General features: G+C 37.0%; 1 non-coding gene across 1 annotated transcript; it reads left to right on the forward strand.

Annotated features, from left to right (window-relative positions):
* Positions 1-387: 387 nt before the first annotated feature.
* LOC148544703 (small nucleolar RNA R71) lies at positions 388-490 on the forward strand. The gene has a single exon (XR_015901883.1). It is a non-coding gene; the product is annotated as a small nucleolar RNA R71 (small nucleolar RNA).
* The last annotated feature ends 19,783 nt before the right edge of the window (positions 491-20,273 follow it).

A 20,273-nucleotide genomic window follows, 5' to 3' on the forward strand; every position in this document is an offset into this window, starting at 1 on the left:
GCTTGCCTAGATGAATTTCCAAGGTAATTGGCTTCCTCATAGTTAACTCCTTCCTCTATGTCCAACTCTCCTTGAGGTGATGGTTGAGTGTGGATGGCTGCAGCCTGATTCTTCTCCATTTGCTTGGTCAAATTAGCTAGTTGCTTAGTGATCATCTTATTTTGGACCAAAATTGCATCCATATGGTTTAGCTCCATAACTCCCCTATTGTTGCTTCTGTCTGAGGCATAAAAATACTCATTGTCAGCCACTGTTTCCATGACATTAATGGCTTCTTTAATAGTCTTTTTCTTGTTAAGGGAGCCTCCATATGAGTGGTCTACAGCTTTCTTTGATTCATAGGAAAGCCCTTCATAAAAAATATGCAGTTGCACCCACTCATTAAACATATCAGGAGGCATTTCCTTGTCAAATCTTTGAATCTCTCCCAGGCTTCATATAAGGTTTCACCATCCTGCTATCTGAATGTCTACACCTCAGTTCTCAGTCTATTCACTCTTTGAGGAGGGTAGAAACTTGCTAAGAATCTATTTACTATATCTTCCCAGGTTGTCAAGCTTTCTTTGGAAAATGATTCTAGCCATTTGGATGCTTTATCCCTCAAAGAAAATGGAAACAGTAGCAATCTATAGGTGTCAGGATGAACACCATTAGATTTAACTGTATCACAGATCCTTAGGAATGTAGTGAGATGCTGATTAGGGTCTTCTTGGGTACTTCCTCTGAAAGAACAATTGTTTTGGACGAGTGTGATGAGTTGAGGCTTCAATTCAAAATTATTAGCATGGATGGTTGGCTTTTGAATGCTGATACCATAGTTTCCTGGGTTTGGATTGATGTAAGAGCCTAGAACTCTCCTCTCTTGTCCAGCAGAGTTGGCTGCGCCTCCTCTAGCATGATTGTTAACCTCTCCTTCATGATGGTTTTCCATATCATCTTCCATGTTTATATCCAAGTCCTCCTCTTCTTCCTCTGCACCAATGGCCTTCTTTCCTTTTGCTTCCCTCCTTAATCTAAGGAAGGTTCTTTCTGGTTCACTGTCAAAAGAGGTTGAAACCCCTCTTCTACTTGTCATACAAATGATAAAACAGACAGCAAACAGCAAGTGAAGATTTCACAGTTAATGAAAAAGTGTGTTTAGAGCAATTGAGGCAATTAATCAAACAGTTAATGAGTCAATGGATTAGTTTTGCTGGAAAGTAAGGTAATAAAGAAAAATAAAGAGAAACAACTAAAATTACAGAAGGTAAATGTAATAGCAGAAATTGAAATTTAATTAACAAAAAGAAAAGAAAAATGCTCAATCTAGTTATCTTCCAATTTAGTAATTTCCAATACAAAACCAATCCCGGAAACGGCGCCATAAACTTGATGTCACGAAAACTGTCTCTCAATAATTTTCTACAGGCAAGTGCACGGGATTATCGTCAAGTAAAAACTCATTGTAGAGTGAGATCGAATCCCACAGGGATTGGTTGGTTGATCAATGTTAATTGGAGAATTGTTCTAGTTGAACTAAATCCGATTTGAAATTAGGATCGCAGAATGTAAATTGGCGAGAAAGTTAAATTGCAAGAAATTAAATGAACATAAATTAAATTACAGAATGTAAGAGCAGAAACTTAAATTGCAAGAAATTAAATGGGAATGGGGAAATTGAGCATCAAATTAAAGACATTAAAATGTAAAAGAATGGGTAGATCAGAGATGGGAAAGCTCATTGGGATCAGGAGATGTTATAATTCTCCGGATCAAATTCATTTTCATCTCTTCCTCAATCAATGTATTCATTGATCTCCTTGGCAATCTTAGGTGATTGGATCCCAATTTCTTAGCAATCCAATCTCTCTAAGCATAAACAATTGCCCAATTCTTTGATTTAAGTGCTCATAGAAAGAGATGAGGTATGGTCACTGATTATACCACACATATTCATAGATCAAAGTGTTGGTAGGATTACATGTCACGATATCCATCCAAACCCCAATCTAATCCAATGTGAGAAAGCATTTCTAGCATGATATCCTCATTCCTCTTCCAAGGTTCAGAGGAGATCTAGTTATGGATAGCCTCTTTCCCAAGACAACTATCCACTTGGATGAAGAACGAAAATTTTCTAGCAAGATCAAGAAAAAAAAACAAGAAGATGAATGAAAACTAATATTGATCCATTGAATTACACAGAGCTCCCTAACCCAATGAAAGGGGTATAGTTGTTTATAGCTCTAAAAATAGAAATTAAAAGTGAAAAGTACATTACAGAATTGAAAAGTTGCAGAGAAAGTAAAATTGGGCAGAGTTTCAGTACTCAGTATTAGCCCCCTAACTAACTTAAACTCTAGCTATTTATACACTTCTTCAGTTGATCTTCAAATCATCTCAATTGAGCTTTTGGCCTTTGTTGAAGTTGATCCAATTGGCTCCCATGCTGTTGAGAAGAGATGTGCTTGACTTGCAGAGTTCTGATGCGCACGTTGGAGTCCATGTTTGAGGACAAACGTTGAGTCAAACTTCATTCAGAGAAAATGGATTTTGGGCGTTTTGAGCAACGTTTGACTCAACATTGGAGTGCCAACGTTTTCTTATCCACACATACGTGTGACATACGCGTGCGGGAGTTTTGGGATAGAATTCTCATCCACGCGTATGCGTGAGTGATGCGTGCGCGTAGATGCAAATTCCTAATTCAGTTTTTGAAGGCTTTTCGAAGACGTTAGCATCAGTGTTAGAGTGGCAACGCTCCCTCCAACGTTGATTCATCCATGCGTGCGTGTCACCTACGCGTGCGCGTCGTTGCGCTTTTTCAAAATCAAGATTGGGAGCTCAGATCGCGCATGTTGGCATCAACGTTAGACTGGCAATGTTCCCTCCAACGTTGGCCTATCCACACGTGCGCGTTACTTCCACGTGTGCGTAGATTGTCAAAAAATCACTATCCACGCGTGCGCGTATAGCACGCGTACGCGTCGCCACAATTTTTCCAATTTTTAGAAAGCATTCTGTATCAACGAGCGTTGAAGGTAACGTTGGCTTGCCAACACTCCCTCCAACATGGGTATCAGAATTATGCAGCAGATTCCCCTATTTCCTTCCTATCAACGTTTGAGGCAACGTTGGGGGTCCAACTTTGGCTACTAACGTTGCTTCCTCTTCATCCTTCAATGGCTATTCTTCAGCTTCCTTTCATGCATTTCTCCACCTATCATCAAGCAATATATACATCAAAGCCTTGCTAATATCATGAGAGATTGCATCATTCTTAGCACACAAGTAATTATGGAATAAATCTCATAAAAAAGCATCCAATTAACTATGTTTGAATGAATCAAGGTGTGTATGAACTTTTAACCCCAATGATTGCTTATAGCTCAAGAAATTGCATAAAACCTAATGAAACCAAAAGAAAAAGGCTAGCAAAACTAGCCTAAGATGCCTTGGCATCAATCACACGAACCCAAGAAGAACACGGGTGGTTGTCAGGTATGCGGTGTTAGAAAGAAGAATGAAAATACATCTTAGAATAGAGAATCAAACACGGATTGAAGAGAAATAGTAATACTTTTATTGATCCATTAAACTCAGCAGGGCTCCTCCCCTCAACCTAGGAGTTTAGAAACTCATACTGATAGAAAATACAATCATAAACGTGTAAAGTGTGTGTCCTCCCCTTGATGAGAGGTGTAAAAGTCTAAGTCTTTAAATACTAAACTAATGACTAAGGATTACATTAAGAAGGATAAAACAGTCTTTTAGTGCTAAAATCTACTTCTGGGGCTCACTTGGTGAGTGTTTGGACTGAGCTTGATTGAGATCCATATGCTAGGAGGCCTCTAGAGTATTGAACTCTGGCTAGGGGATCTTTTATGGGCGTTGGACGCTGGTCTCTTCTCCTTTGGGTGCTGGGCGCCAGAATAGGGTAGGAGGCTGGCGTTTGATGCCAGTTTTGGGCCTTCAATTCTGAAAGAAAAGTATAGACTATTTTATATTTCTAGAAATCTCTAGAAGTTAGCTTTCCATAGCCATTGAGAATGCTCCATTTGGACTTCTGTAGCTCCAGAAAAGCTCTTTCGAGTGCAAAGAGTTCAGATCTAGACAACATCTGCAGTGCTTTCTCTGCCTCTGAATTAGACTTTTGCTCCAGCTCCTCAATTTCAACCAGAAAATATCTGAAATTACATAAAAACACACAAACTCAAAGTAGAATCCAAAAATATGAATTTTACACTGAAATCTATAAAAACTCAATAAAACTTAAGTAAAACATGCTAAAAACTATATGAAAATGATGCCAAAAAGTGTATAAAATATCCGCTCATCACAACACCAAACTTAAACTGTTGGTTATCCCCAAGTAACTAAAAACACAGTAGGATAATAAGAAGAGTAAGATACAATAAATCTCAGAGTTTCCAATGAAGCTCAGTTTCAATTAGATGAGCGGGACTTAATAGCTTTTTGCTTCTGAATAATTTTGGCATCTAACTATCCATTGAAACTCAGAAGTGTTGGTCTCTTTAGGAACTTAGAATCTAGATGATATTATTAACTCTCCTAGTTTAGTTCTTTTTTATTTTTGAACATAGCTTTTAGAGTCTTGGCCGTGACCCTGAGCACTTTGTTTTCCAGTATTACCACCGGATACATAAATGTCACAGACACTTAACTGGGTGAACCCTTTCGGATTATGATTCAGCTTTGCTAGAATCTCCAGATAGAGGTGTGTTGAGTTAAGAAATTAACTAAATTAATTTGATGATGACAAACATTATTTTTAGTGGGTTAAACAACTAATTAGTTTTCTAATTGAATTTGATTAAGTGTTGCAGGCCAAAGATAAACAAAGCAGCAGCCCAATTGGATGGAAAAAAAAATAAGGCTGGTGGGCTACAAAACAATATCAGCCCAAAGGAATCAAAGTAATGAAATCAGATGGGCCAAAGAAATCAAACGGGCTTAATGAATTATAACCGACCCAATCCCGATTTCATCTCTCAAAGCAAATCCCTTCAAATTGCTTTCACCAAAAGCAACGCTCACCTTTTTCCTATTCGGTCAAAACTCAAAAAGAGAGAGAGAGAGAGAGAGAGAGAGAGAAAGCTTAGTCACTAAGCTGTTCACCAAAGAAGAAAGAAAGAAAAGGATTAAGCAAGAAAGACCTAAGTCTAATCACCCAAATCAAACCACATCAAGCTAAGGCAGAGGTCAAAGGTAACTTATTTTTGCTTGCATGCATATTTCTTTCTTCTCCTCTACCCCAACTCTCTACTACTCCAAATTGCAAAAAATGAAGAAAGTAATCTCTGTTAAGCTCTGCTGTAAATCTATGATCAAATTTGTGTCTTGGGGACCAAGTAGTATTTCAATGGCTCAGATCTGGTTTACCATTGAAAGACTGTGTCTCTTTGCTTCTCTGAGGTTTTCGGTTAAGCAAGAGAAAGTCAGACTCAAACTTCTAATTTGGGGATTAACTGAAAAAGTGAGATGGTGAGTTGGTGAAGCACACAGCTCGAGGGTTGACCTAGGAGAGAGCAACTCAGCATCATGCAAGGAGATACAAAAGAAGATTTTTCATCATTCAGAAGCCAAGGAGAGATAACTAGTGTTTATGTTCTGAGAAGAGTTCTCTGAAGAGGTTCATCAACTTGGACAGTACTTTCTAGTCAAAGGAGCATTCCGCCAGAATGAGAAACTAAATCAGAGGCAAGAAAATCTGGTTTATCACATAGCAAAAAGGCTATTGAAGCATCAATATCCTTCATGTTTTACATATTGTAATTTTCTTTTTAATGTTTATCTTTCTGTAATTTCTTGAGGTAAAAGGCAGAATGAGAGAGCTCAAGTAAAAGCTTAAGAGTGGAAAGAGGCAGAGTGATACACTTAAGTGAAAAGCCAAGAGTGATTTCAGATTTCTTTAGGTTGGTGTTATGTCTTGTATCTTGTACTAGTGAGGTACCCCTTTCTTAGTTGGGTGAGTACTAAGAGTGAATAGTTAGGTATTAGCATAACCAAATCAAGTTAGGTTAGAACTTGAGAGTGAAAGCATTGTGTCAATCTTGTGAAATTGGTGTATGTAATACTTTAACTATAGTGAAAATTCCATCACTGTTGTGGTGGAGACTGGATGTAGGTTGCATTGCACAAGGCAACTGAACCAGGATACATAATGGTGTCAGCTTCTCTCTTCCCTGCTCTGTTCTATTTTCTGATATTCATTAGACAAAAATAAATTGTCTCATAAATTTTTTGCTACTGAGTTCAAACAGATTTAGATTGAAAGCTTGTTTTAAAACGGCTAATTCAGTAACTTAAAAGAAGGTCATAGATTCAATCCCCCCTTCTCTAAGCCTTCTACAACCTTCAAGTGGTATCAGGAGCCTTGGTCTCAAGAATCAAGCTTCACCGCTTGGAGCAAAGGTCCAATGGCAGACAACTTGGGCACAACCACAGTTGCATACACTCTAACTGAAGGCCAGTCAAATAATAGGCCTCCCTTCTTCAACAGGAAGAACTACGCCAACTGGAAAGAGAGGATGAGGATCTTCATCCAATTCATTGACTACAACATATGGAAGATTGTTGTAAGCGGTTCCAAGATTCCAACAAAAATAAGTGCTGATGGAGTGGTGACTCCAAAAGAAGAAGCTGAATGGAATGATGACGACAAGAAGAAAATAGAGCTGAATGCTAAAGCCATCAACCTTCTTCACTATGCTATCAGCTTTGAAGAGTACCGAAAGGTGTCTAGATGCAAGACAACCAAAGAAATCTGGGAGAAACTCCAGGTTACACACGAAGGCACTAAACAAGTCAAAGAAACAAGGATTGATATGCTGCGAAAAGAGTACGAGATGTTTAATATGAAGGATGGAGAAAGCATTGATGAAGTGTTTGAGAGATTCTCAATCATAATCAATAACCTTGATGCTATGGGTACAACCTACTCAGAACAAACCCTAGTGAGAAAACTTCTTAGAAGCCTCACAAAGGAATGGAAAACTACTGCCACTGTCCTAACCAAGAGCAATAACCTAAGCCCTATAACATATGATGAGCTGAAAGGAAAACTCATTGCCTATGAAGCCACACACACAAACCCGAACTCAAAGAAAAAGGGAATAACCCTCAAGTCAAAAATAGAATCAAAAGAGAGTGAGTCTAGTGATGGTATTTCAGATGATAAACTTGTGTTTTTTGTTAGGAGACTTAGAAGGATGATGAAGAACAAAGGCAAGTACAATGGTTCAAGCTCAAAGGAACACAAAATGGACTTGAGCAAGGTGACTTGTCATTATTGCGAGGGGGCTGGACATTTTAAGCTCAACTGTCCGAAACTCAAGAAGGAGGACAAAGGGAAGAAAGAAAAGAAGAGAGTGCTCATGGCATCTTGGGAGGAGCTTGAGAATGACTCGAATGAGGAAGAAGATTCTGAAGGTGAAGATAAAATCTGTTTCGTGGCTGGTAATGATCATCTTGATGAGGTAAATTATTATGACTTGTCCACAGATGATTTACATGCAATAGTTGATGATCTTACACTAAATTCCTCAAAACTATTGGATAAGTATAATAAATGCAGATCCGAAAAAGATATGTTGAAAGCAGAAAATAATTTTTTAAGAGAAAAGGTGAAGGAAACTGAATGTGCCTTGGATATTATTGAAGAAAACAGATTTCTAAAATCTGAACTTGAAAAATTAAAGGGAAAGCACATTGTCGATCTTTCTCAAGAGCTTATTACTGAAAATGAAAAATTAAATGAAATTATTAAAAGGCTGAATGGTGATTTAGCAAAATTTGCTCAAAGTTCTAGTAACTTGGACAAATTACTTGCAATTCAAAGACCATTGTTTGAAAAATCTGGTTTAGGTTATGTAACCAGGGAAAGTGCAGTTTTTAATGATTCCTCTATGAAATTTGTAGCCTCTTCATCAAAAACCAAATTCAATTCCAACAAACCTGGTCTTGGATATGCTCCCACACATAAGGAGGAATTTGATGAATTTTACACTAGTGAAACTGAGCCATCATAAAAAACCAAACCTACCTCAAATAGGTCGGGTCTGGGATACATTTCGAATAATGAGGTTGCTTTCAAAAATCTACCATTTTTCAACAAACCCTTACATTCAAAAAGTCCAAAAGCTTTCAAAAATTCTGGTTGGAACGCTTTTGCAAAGAAGAAAAATTATAATAAAAATCAGTTTGTCAAAAGAAATGCACCTCCTCCAAAAACCAGAAAATTTTAGTCCTTTAATCATTTCCAGCATAATAACTCACCTCAATTTCAGCAATATGCATCAGGAAACCATTGTTTTAACTATAAAAAATTTGGTCACATATATTTACAATGTTTCATTGAAAAAAGAATTGTGGGAAACTAAATTTACAATGTTGTTTGTGATTTCAATGCACTTGGGCAATCAAGATGGATTAACTTCAAAGGATCCAAATTAATTTGGATACCTAAGGTTACTTGAAGTTTTTATTGCAGATTTGCGTAGCATCCAAGAACAAAAGGGATATGTGGTACTTGGATAGTGGATGCTCAAGGCACATGACTGGAAGGTCAACATTCTTTATCAAACTAAACAAGTATAATGGAGGTTTTATGACCTTTGGAGATGATGGAAAAGGTAAAATAGTTGCTGTTGGAAAAGTAGCTAATAATCATTCTACCTTCATTGATGATGTCTTTTTGGTAAATGAGTTGAGGTATAATCTTTTGAGTATAAGTCAATTGTGTGACTTAGGTTATTTAGTGACTTTCAAAAGGTGAGAATGCTGTGTTGTGAATGAAAAGACAAATGAAGTCTTGTTTGTTGCCAAGCATTGTAATAATGTGTATGGACTTACCCTTGATGAACTAAAGGATCAAAATGTAGTTTGTTTTCATTCTAAAGAATCTGAAAAGTGGCTATGGCACAAGAGATTGGGTCATGCAAGTATGTTTCAAATAAATAAACTTGTTAAGAAAGGATTAGTAAGAGGCCTTCCTTTGATAAGGTTTGACAAAGACATCACTTGTGATGCTTGTCAAATCGGAAAATAAACAAAGAGTTCATTTAAATCAAAGGAAGACATCTCTACTAAAAGACCACTTGAATTGCTACACATTGATTTATTTGGTCCAACAAAAACTCAAAGCTTAGGTGGTAAACATTATGGCTTAGTAATTGTGGATGACTACTCTAGGTTTGGTTGAGTTTTATTTCTTGCACACAAAAATGAAGCCTTTTCGGCCTTTGAAATCTTTTGCAAGAAAGTTCAAAATGAAAAGGATTTAAAGATCTCTTCTATCAGAAGTGACCATGGAACTGAATTTGAAAAACAATTATTTGAATCCTTTTGTGAGGAATTTAGAATATCTCACAACTTCTCTTGTCCAAGGACACCACAACAAAATGGTATTGTGGAAAGAAGAAATAGAAGCATTCAAGAAATGACAAGAGCTATGCTTTGTGAGAGCAATATTCCAAAATTCCTTTGGGTTGAAGCGGTTAACACGGCTTGCCACATTTTGAATAGAACCATCATAAGGAAATTTTTGAAGAAAACCCCTTATAAACTTTGGAAAGGTCACCCTCCAAACTTGAACTACTTGCACATATTTGGATGCAAATGTTTTGTTCTTAATAACAAAGAAAATTTGGAAAAATTTGATCCAAAAGCTTACGAGTGCTTATTTGTAGGATATTCCACAACTAGTAAAGCATATAGAATTTATCATCAAGATGCTAGAATAATTGAGGAGTCCATACATATTATATTTTGTGATACTAACTTGGTTCAAAGTATTTTGGAAGACTGTGATGCAGGGAATCAAGCTCAAAAGGACGATGAAACTGCACAAAATCATGAAAATGAAAATTCTGGACAAACTGAACCAGAAACTACAGCCGCTGAAAATCCAACAAGAGACAATTCCGTTTTGTCTCATGAATCTGAAGGAAATCCAGAAACCAACAGTTCCCTGAATCCCTTGGTGACTGAATCTGCCTCCAAGTCCACCAGACCTCGTGAATGGAGATTCTTGAAGAATTATCCTGAGAAATTTGTCATTGGAGATAGCTCTCATGGTGTTAAAATTCAGTCCTCAACAAGAAAAGCAAGTGAAGAATCAAACATTGCTCTTCTCTCTCAAATGGAGCCTCAGAATGTCAAGGAAGCTCTTGATGACCCTTCTTGGGTAAAGGCAATGGAGGATGAGCTTTATGACTTTGAGAAGAACCAAGTTTGGACATTGGTTCCAAGGCCGAATGGAAGAAAAGTGACCGGCACCAAGTGAATATTTTGGAACAAGCTAGGAGAGGATGGTAGCATCAAGAAACAAAGCAAGGCTAGTGGCACAAGGATATGACCAAGAAGAAGGAATAGACTTTGATGAATCCTTTGCCCCTGTTGCCCGAATGGAAGCCATAAGACTTCTTTTAGCTTATGCTACTTTTTGTGGTTTTAAATTATATCAAATAGATGTGAAATATGCATTCTTAAATGGTGTGATAGATAGAGAAGTGTATGTGGAGAAGCCACTTGGTTTTGAAAATAAAGAATTTTCTAACCATGTTTTCAAATTATCAAAAGCCCTCTATGGTTTAAGACAAGCTCCTAGAGCTTGGTATGAGAGACTTAGCTCTTATCTTTTGAAAAATAATTTTCAAAGAGGCACTACAGACACTACTCTATTTATCAAAAATTCTAATGATTCTTTCATTCTAGTCCAAATATATGTTGATGACATTATTTTTGGATCAACCAATGAATCCCTTTGTTCTGAATTTGGAAAACTCATGACAAGTGAATTTGATATGAGTATGATGGGTGAACTTAATTATTTTCCTTGGGCTTCAAATTAAGCAAATTGAAAATGGTATTTTTAGTCATCAAGAGAAGTATGCCATGGAACTAGTTAAGAAATTTGGTATGGAAAATGCCAAACCCATGGGAACTCCCATGCACCCTAATTCAAAGTTAGATAAGGGAGAAACTGAGAAAGATGTAGATGAGACTAGGTATAGAGGAATGATTGGCTCTCTTATGTAATTGACTTCCTCTATACCTGATATTGTGCAAAGTGTTGGAATATGTTCAAGATTCAAATCAAAACCAAAAGAGTCTCATCTTTCTGCAGTTAAGAGGATCATTAGATATGTTCATGGTACATCCAATTTCGGTTTATGGTATCCTAAGATTGATGATTTTTCTGCAGTTGGTTATTGTGATGCAGATTTTGCTGGTGATAGAGTTGATAGAAGGAGCACATCAGGCTTATGTTGCTTCCTTGAAAAGTCCTTAAACGTTTGGTTAAGTAAGAAGCAGTCAACTGTGGCTTTATCTACTGCAGAGCCTGAGTATATAGCTGCTTCCTCTTGTTGTTCTCAGTTATGTGGTTAAAAACACAGCTTGCTGATTACAAATTAAATGCTGAAAATATTCCCTTGTTGTGTGATAATATAAGTACCATTAATATTTCTAAAAATTCAGTTTTGCACTCTAGGACTAAACATGTTGAAGTAAGATTTCACTCAATAAGAGAACATGTTCAAAAGGGGATATTAGCATTTAATTTGTTAAATCAGAGGAGCAATTAGCTGATATTTTCACTAAACCACTAGCTGAGGACAGATTTTGCATGCTTAGGACTAGTCTTGGGATTTTAAGCTATGATTCATTGTTTGAAAGTTGCTGATGTGTTTGTTGGAATTTTTGTCTCTTAAACAGGTATGAGACAATTCTGGGCAAATGAAGAACCTTCTCTCTAAACAGCGTTCTCTGGCCTTGTTGCACGTGCAGAATCATCTAGGCTAACCTAAAAAATCAGAACCTGGGTGGTCCAATATGTTTCCTTAAACCAAACCATCTCTGGGCCTAATATGAGTGTTACATAATCTATTTATTTGTTTTATCTTAGTTTATTTTTATTAAGTTTTATTTAATTCCTTTTTGTCCTTCAGTTAAAAGGTTTCAAATTTAAAATTAATTTCTATTTTATTTTTTAAATAAAATCAAATCTTTCTTTTTGTGATGTCAAGTCCTTTCAAAGTCAAATCAGAGGTGATGAAGTTGCATGTTTTAAGAAAATTTTTTTTGGTGCGGTTACCAACACTTCTTCTTCTCCCTTTATAACTTCTCCTCAAACTCTTCGGTTTCCTCCACTACCTTTATTACTTCTCCTTGTTCAAAACCAAAAACCACCCAAATGAGGAAAAAAACTGTTTCAAAAAATCCTCCACGTGAAAATATCTTCAAGCTTCCTGCAAAACAAAAACCTTCTACCCGCTCTCAAGACCGAACCTCCACTCCCTCTCATTCTCCTCGTACCTCGCCACCTTGCTCGGATCCAATGGCTTGCACTAAGAACCCCTCAAGGTTTCCACCTTCATCCAAGCAGACGCCACCACTAAAGGAACCTCCTTCTAAACCTGATTCGTCAAAGCCAAGCTCTTCGAAAGGGAAACGCCCAGCTGCTACCAAACCTACCCCTGAGCCCACTCAACCTAAGATAAGGTCCGTTCCTTTGCGTTCTCAGAGAGGTAAACCTCAACTCCCTCTTAAATCTGTTAGAGAACCAGACATTGATCTATTTGCACATAAATCCCACTTCATGACATCTCACTCCAACTATAACCCTTACAGATTTAAGTCTGCCATGAATAATGACTTTTATGAAGGAGTTATTGAGTACCGCACCCTGTGTCCCTCTTTTCTTGCTAACTTACCAAATCTAAAAAAGAAAGGTTTTTCTTTTGTTGAAAATTTGGAATTTCTAAACTAGAATCACCGTTTTAACATAAAAAAAACCAGTGTACCCTCTTTTGGTCAAAGAGTTTTATGCTAACATGACATATCATGAGGGCAGTGTTCATTCTTATGTCAAGGGCCGAGACATTGTGCTAAACAATGAAACAATCAGTGATTCAATGAAATACACTGATGTTGGGGCTTGTGCATATACTTCTGTTAAGTTGGATGAAGGAGTTTGTATCTCTTTCAATGATGCTTTGTCTCATATTTGTGAACATGTTTCTCTGATTGATGGCATCACCCCCACTCATAAAGCCCTGGGTTATGAACGTGCTCAATTGCACCGTATTGTAAATCACATCATACTTCCTCAGAGTGGTTCATATCAAAGTGTCTCTTATACTGACACTCTCATTTTGTATGCGCTGCTCACTAAAACAGAAATTTTTTTTGCTTATTTGATGGTAAGATACATGTTTGATTCTGTTAGAAAGTGAGAAAGACAAAGCCCTTCCTTATGGCATGTTTCTAACTTGTATTTTTGAGCATTTTGGTGTTGACTTGTCCAATGAGGATTATGAAAATAGATATTCATATCTAAAGGGAGGTGGTGCAGTGAAACAGCACAAAGGACATACTCGCTCTGAGAGGGTGGTTCTAGATGATGAAGATGATGAGTTCATTCTTGAGGAATCTCCTCCTCCTTCTACTGAGGGCACTTCCATCTTCACTGGACAAAAATCTGCTCTGTTTAATGTTGTTCGAGATGTGGTCCAAGAATTTGTCTCTCAATACAATCATATGATTGCCATGAGTAAGGAACAAAGGAAGCTGGCAAGCAAGCATGAGAACTTCCTCCGTAAATCAAGAGACAGAGTGGTTGTGTTCATGAGGTTTATTGATAATCTTCAACAAGATGAAGATCATGTCACTGATGCTGAAGAGGAAGCTGATTCTGAGGAAAATAGTTCAGATGCCTAGATTTGTCTCATGAAGATGCTGCTATCTGCTCACTTTTGTCTCATGAAAACTGTTTTTCTTGTTATTTTTGAACTACTTTCTGTTATTCTGGATGACTGTAATACTTTAACTACTGTTGCATTTACTTTCAAATAATTTGATGTTCAGACTGTGCATTAACACTTTCTTGCAGGTTTTAAGGTGCAGATTTTTACTTGATCTTGCCTATTTTCCACCCTTGATGACAAAAGGGGGAGAAATAACATGAGTAGCATGAATATGTGATTTTTTTTTGGATGAACTTGATTGCTGCCTACTGAATTTTTTGTGAATTCTGACTGCTGCTAAATCTTATTGTGCATTTTGATTGCTACTATTGTGGTCATTTTTTGTAAAGTAAATATGATACTTGCTGCTGTGAAAGCTTGATAAGGCTATGATCAGGCTAACTTAACCTTACAATTTTTGTTGTTTTATCATGCCTTGGTTAAACTTGATGCTCTGTTTTGTTGCTGACATGATATGTTCAGTATTGGGCTGGATATGCGTTGTTGATTATGTAATATCTCTTAGTCAAGTTGAATTGTGTGTAACTCTTTATTGTGCTCTTTATAAGAATAATGTGAACAGGAAGGAAGAAAAGAGCATAAATCTAGGGGGAGCTACCCTTGAAAAGGAAAGGGGGAGCAACACAAAAGCAAATGACAACAATCAAAGGGAAGTTCCTAAACTTTACTCAAATTCATTTCCTTTTGATTAATGTCTCAATTATGTTTGTCATCAAGGGGGAGATTGTTGAGTTAATAAATTAACAAAATTAATTTAATGATGACAAACATTATTTTTAGTGGGTTAAACACCCAATTAGTTTTCTAATTGAATTTGATTAAGTGTTGCAGGCCAAAGATAAACAAAGCAGCAGCCCAGTTGGATGGAAAATAAAAACAAGGCTGGTTGGCTACAAAACAATATCAGCCCAAAGGAATCAAAGCAATGAAATCAGATGGGCCAAAGAAATCAAACGGGCTTAATGAATTATAACCAATCCAAGCCCAATTTCATCTCTCAAAGCAAATCCCTCCAAATTGCTTTCACCAAAAGCAACGTTCACCCTTTTCCTATTCGGTCAGAACTCAGAGAGGGTGAGAGAGAAAGCTTAGTCTCTGAGCTGTTCACCAAAAAAGAAAGAAAGAGAAGGATTAAGCAAGAAAGGCCTAAGTCTAATCACCCAAATAAAACCACATCAAGCTAAGGCAGAGGTCAAAGGTAACTTATTTCCTCTTGCATGCATATTGCTTTCTTCTCCTCTACCACAACTCTCTACTACTCCAAATTGGGAAAAATGAAGAAAGTAATCTCTGTTAAGCTCTGCTGTAAATCTATGGTCAAATTTATGTCTTGGGGACCAAGTAGTATTTCAATGGCTCAGATCTGGTTTACCATTGAAAGACTGTGTCTCTTTGCTTCCCTGAGGCTTTCGGTCAAGCAAGAGAAAGTCAGACTCAAACTTCTAATTTGGGGATTAACTGAAAAAGTGAGATGGTGAGTTAGTGGAGCACACAGCTCGGGGATTGACCTAGGAGAGAGCAACTCAGCAACATGCAAGAAGATAGAAAAGAAGATTTTTTATCATTCAGAAGCCAAGGAGAGATAACCAATGTTTTGAGGTTTATGTTCTGAGAAGAGTTCTCTGAAGGGATTCATCAACTTGGACAGTGCTTCCTAGTCAAAGGAGCATTCCACCAGAATGAGGAACTAAATCAGATGCAAGCAAATCTGGTTTATCACATAGCAAAGAGGCTGTTGAAGCATCAATCTCCTTCATGTTTTACAGATTGTAATTTTCTTTTTAATGTTTATCTTTCTGTAATTTTGTGAGGTAAAAGGCAGAATGAGAGAGCTCAAGTAAAAGCCTAAGTATGGAAAGAGGCAGAGTGATACACTTGAGTGAAAAGCCTAGAGTGATTTCAGATTTCTTTAGGTTGGTGTTGTGTCTTGTATCTAGTACTAGTGAGGTACCCCTTTCCTAGTTGGATGAGCACTAAGAGTGAATAGTTAGGTATTAGCATAACCAAGTCAAGTTAGGTTAGAACTTGAGAGTGAAAGGATTGTGTCAATCCTGTGGAATTAGTGTATCTAATACTTTAACTATAGTGGAAATTCCAACACTTTTGTGGTGGAGCCTGGATGTAGGTTGCATTGTACAAGGTAACTGAACCAGGATACATAATGGTGTCAGCTTCTCTCTTCCCTGCTCTGTTTTGTTTTTTGATATTCATGAGACAAAAATAAATTGTCTCATAAATTTTCCGCTGCTGAATTCAAACACATTCAGATTAAAAGCTTGTTTTAAAACGGCTAATTCAGTAACTTAAAAGAAGGTCATAGATTCAAACCCCCCTTCTCTAAGCCTTCTACAACCTTCAAGGTGTCCAGAGTTCTTAAGCACAATCTTAGGATCTTTGGATCCTTTTACCCTTGCCTTTTAGTTTAAAGGGTTATTGGCTTTTTGCTCTTGCCTTTTAGTTTAAAGAGCTATTGGCTTTTTCTGTTTGCTTTTCATCATTTTTTTTCGCATGCATATTAATTTTATATATATATATATATATATATATATATATATATATATATATATATATATTCTTTTATTGCAACATGCTTTTTCTTTTTCATTTTGCTGCTTTTTCTTGCTTCAAGAATCAATTTTTGGGATTTTTCATATTACCAATAATACTTTTTTTTTCATCATTCTTTCAAGAGCCAACATTCTAAAATTTCAACTTCAAATATGTACTGTTTATTCATACGTTCAGAAAATAAAAGCAATGCCACTACATCAAGATAATTGAACTATTCTTATTTTATAACTTGAAATTCATGTATCTTTCAATTCTTTTCAAATAAAATTTTCTTTTAAGCAAGGTGAGAGATATATGAAACATTTTACCACTTTAAGACAAAAATGGAAATGATCATGCAATAAGAACAAGAGAACAGACAATAAAACATAACAGAAAATAGAAAAATGACATAAGAAAAGGGGATTAAGAGAACGAATCCACATTTAATGGTGGCGGCTAGTACTCCTCCTTGAGGCTCCAATGTAGTGCTTGATCTCTTCAATGTCACTCCTTTGTCTTTGTTATTCTTCCCTCATAGCCCTTTGATCTTCTCTAATTTCATTGAGGATGGTAGAATGCTCTTAGTGCTCCATCCTCAACTGATTCATGTTAGAGCTTGATAAACCACTATTTTATGGTTTATCTTGTGCTCAATTGAGTGGATTTTATCAACTCTTTACCCACTTATTCATACTATTTGCATGGTTTTACATTTACCTTCCTAATTTTGTGCTTTGATTGAAAACATGCTTCTTTGGACTTATAATTACTAATATTAATCCTCTCTTATCACCATTAGATGCCTTGATATGTGTGTTAAGTGTTTTCAGATATTATAAGGCAGGAATGATTTGGAGGATAGAAAGGAAGCATGCAAAAGTGGAAGGAATACAAGAAGTTGGAGAAATTGCTAAGCTATCCAGCCTGACCTCTTCGCACTCAAACGGCTATAACTTTAGCTACAGAGGTCCAAATGACGCGGTTCTAGTTGCATTGGAAAGCTAACGTCCGGGGCTTCGATTTGATATATAATATGCTATAGTTCCCCTGATGCTAGGCGATGCAACCGCGTGATCCATGTGGCCGCGTCGCAGTGACGGAAATCCAGCGTGGCAAAATTCGAAACCAGCGAATTCTGGACTGTTTTTGACCCAGTTTGCAGCCCAGAAAACATAGATTAGAGGCTATAAAGTGGGGGAATACATCCATTCATAAAGAGGCTCTCATATTTACAATTTTTTAGGAGTAGATGTAGTTTTTAGAGAGAGAGATTCTCTCCTCTCTCTTAGGATTAGGATTTAGGATTTCTCTTAGTTTTAGGAGTGACTCTCAATCCCAGGTTCTTTATTTTTATTTATTTTCTCAATTTAATTTATGAACACTATGCCAGATTTAATTTCTTTTGTTAATGCAATTCGAGGTATTTTCAGATTTAAGATTGCTTTGCTTACATTGATGCTTTTAATTTAATTTAGATATTTTTCTCCCTTTTGGCTTTGGTCAAGTGATTGGTAGTACTTGAGTTATCAAACTCAGCAAGTGATTGAAATTGACAGATTTTGCTTTAGCTAGGATTGCTCTAACACTAGTTTCTCCACAGGAGTTGACTAGGACTTGAGAATCAAGCTAATCAGTCCACTTAACCTTCCTTTGTTTAATAAAGGCTGACCAAGTGGGATTAAAACCCAATTCTCTTCACACTTGATAAGGATAACTAGGATAGGAATTCCAATTCTTATACCTTGTCAAGAGATTTTATTATTATTATTCTATTTTACTTGTCATATAACATATTCCCACCTTACTTCCAAAACCCCCCAATTTACAATATTCATAACCAATAATAAGAACATACTTCCCTGCAATTCCTTGAGAAGACGACCCGAGGTTTGAATACTCGGTTATCAATTTCAAAGGGGTTTGTTACTTGTGACAACCAAAACGTTTGTATGAAAGGACTTTTGAAGGTTTAGAAACTATACTTGCAACGAGGATTTATCCACAAATTTCTAGACCACGCAAAAGTCCTCTCATCAAAATGGCACCGTTGCCGGGGGAATTACAAACGTGTGCCTTATTATTGGTTATTGTAAATATTTTTCTTTTTTTGATTTGTTTTTATTTCTGTTTTTATTTTTTCTGCTTTTTCGTAAATTAAAAGGTTATTGGTTTTTATTTTAAAATTTTTTATCTTATCTTATCTTATTTCAAAAAAATCAAATTTCAAAATTCAATTTTAAAAAATTTTCAAAAAAAAAATTTAATTTTCAAATTAAAAATTTAAATAACCTTTTAATTTCAATTTGTTTTTATTTTTAATTTCTATTTACTATGAACTCTTACCCCTTTGGCTATGAGTCTGGTTACAATTATGTTGCAGGAAGAAGAAATTACAATGAGAACAGGCATCAAGGTTGGAACAATCAAAGATGGGAGGAGCCACAAGGACTTGATCAATCCTCATGGCAACAACCACCTCCAATGGACTATCAACAACCACCACCATATGCCTATGAACCCTTTCCTCAACATAACCTTGGACCACCAAACTCACAAGCCCCTTTCCGCCATTCACCTCCATATGACCCCAACCCTCAACCACCATACCAACTACCTTATGAGCCATATGAACCATATATAGAACCACCCCAATTCCAACCCAATTACTCCCAATAACCACCACTTTCCTTTGTATCATGTCCAAGTCCAGCAACCCGAGAAGCAGAGGTTCGCCTAACGGAAACAGTAAATAAATTTCAAACAACCATTCGACAACTGGAGCAAGTATTAATTCAATGGGCTTCTAGACGCTCAAATACACAAGGATCAGTCACAGCCCCATGTGAACAGTCTAACGAAGAGCGTAACATGAAGGAGAAACTAGAGGCTCCAGTGGACAAGACAGAGCATGAATTCATCCTAGAACAAGCAGAAGAAGCTGTCATCGTTCAAGAAGAAGAGTTGATTGAAGACTTAGGAGATGCAGAACCTCCATGGGAAAGTCCAGTCATAGAACCCCCTTCCAAGACATTTGAAATTGATGCTGAGAAGGGTGTACAACCTCCAAGGCATATCACAGTTGAAGACTTGGAAGAGGTTGATCAAGAGATGAAGATTCAAGAAGAGGAAGCACAACCTCCCATGCCCTTGGAAAGCAATGAAGAGGAGATTGAATTGGAAGAAAGATACCAAGAGGAAGAGGTTGAAATTGAAGAAGCTTGCAAAGAGGTGGTAATTATTAGAGAAGAGCACAAGGGAGTGGAGCTTGCAATTTCATTAAAAATACCTCCCCCTAAGTTGCCATCATCCTTCACAACATTCAAGTGGGTAAAATTCATATCCCATAGCTTTCTAATCCCACTTGAATATGGGCTACTGGAGACAGATGGTCAACTTAGGGCTCTCTGTGGCATTAAGAGTAAGAGGAAGATGGCCAGTGATAAGAATTGTCAAGCAAGGTTCAACATGGTTGTGTGCTCAAAGTTTAAATGTTGGTGTAAAGCTCAACTGAATGGGTCTAGGAAGTTTTTTGGCCGCCTATGTGAGAATTCAGACTGCTTGCCACCCAGAGGGAACAATATTGCTCAACCAAAAGACGGGTGCAAAGGCAAGGTCTGGGACCCCGGAATCCATTCTACCAATCACCACTCTTGGGGCCTTGTCACTTGCTTTAACTTACTTGAAGGCTTTCTGCGCCTAGTTTGGGATCCCGGAGGTTACTGGAAATACAAACATTGGTGGGGATTCCTGGATCAGTACAAGCACAAGCCACCATAGCAGGAAGCTCATCAAATGTCCAACTTAAGGACTATAACTAAAAGTGCTAGGTGGGAGACAACCCACAATGGTATGATCGTTCATTTTTCATTTTTATTTAGTTTTATTTGTTTTTGAGTTTTATTTTATTATATTGAACCTGAAGTTTTGCATCACATTCATATTAACACTGCA

This window comes from Arachis ipaensis, chromosome B9 (assembly GCF_059453495.1).
Source record: "Arachis ipaensis isolate K30076 ecotype BB chromosome B9, ASM5945349v1, whole genome shotgun sequence".
NCBI lineage: Eukaryota > Viridiplantae > Streptophyta > Magnoliopsida > Fabales > Fabaceae > Arachis > Arachis ipaensis.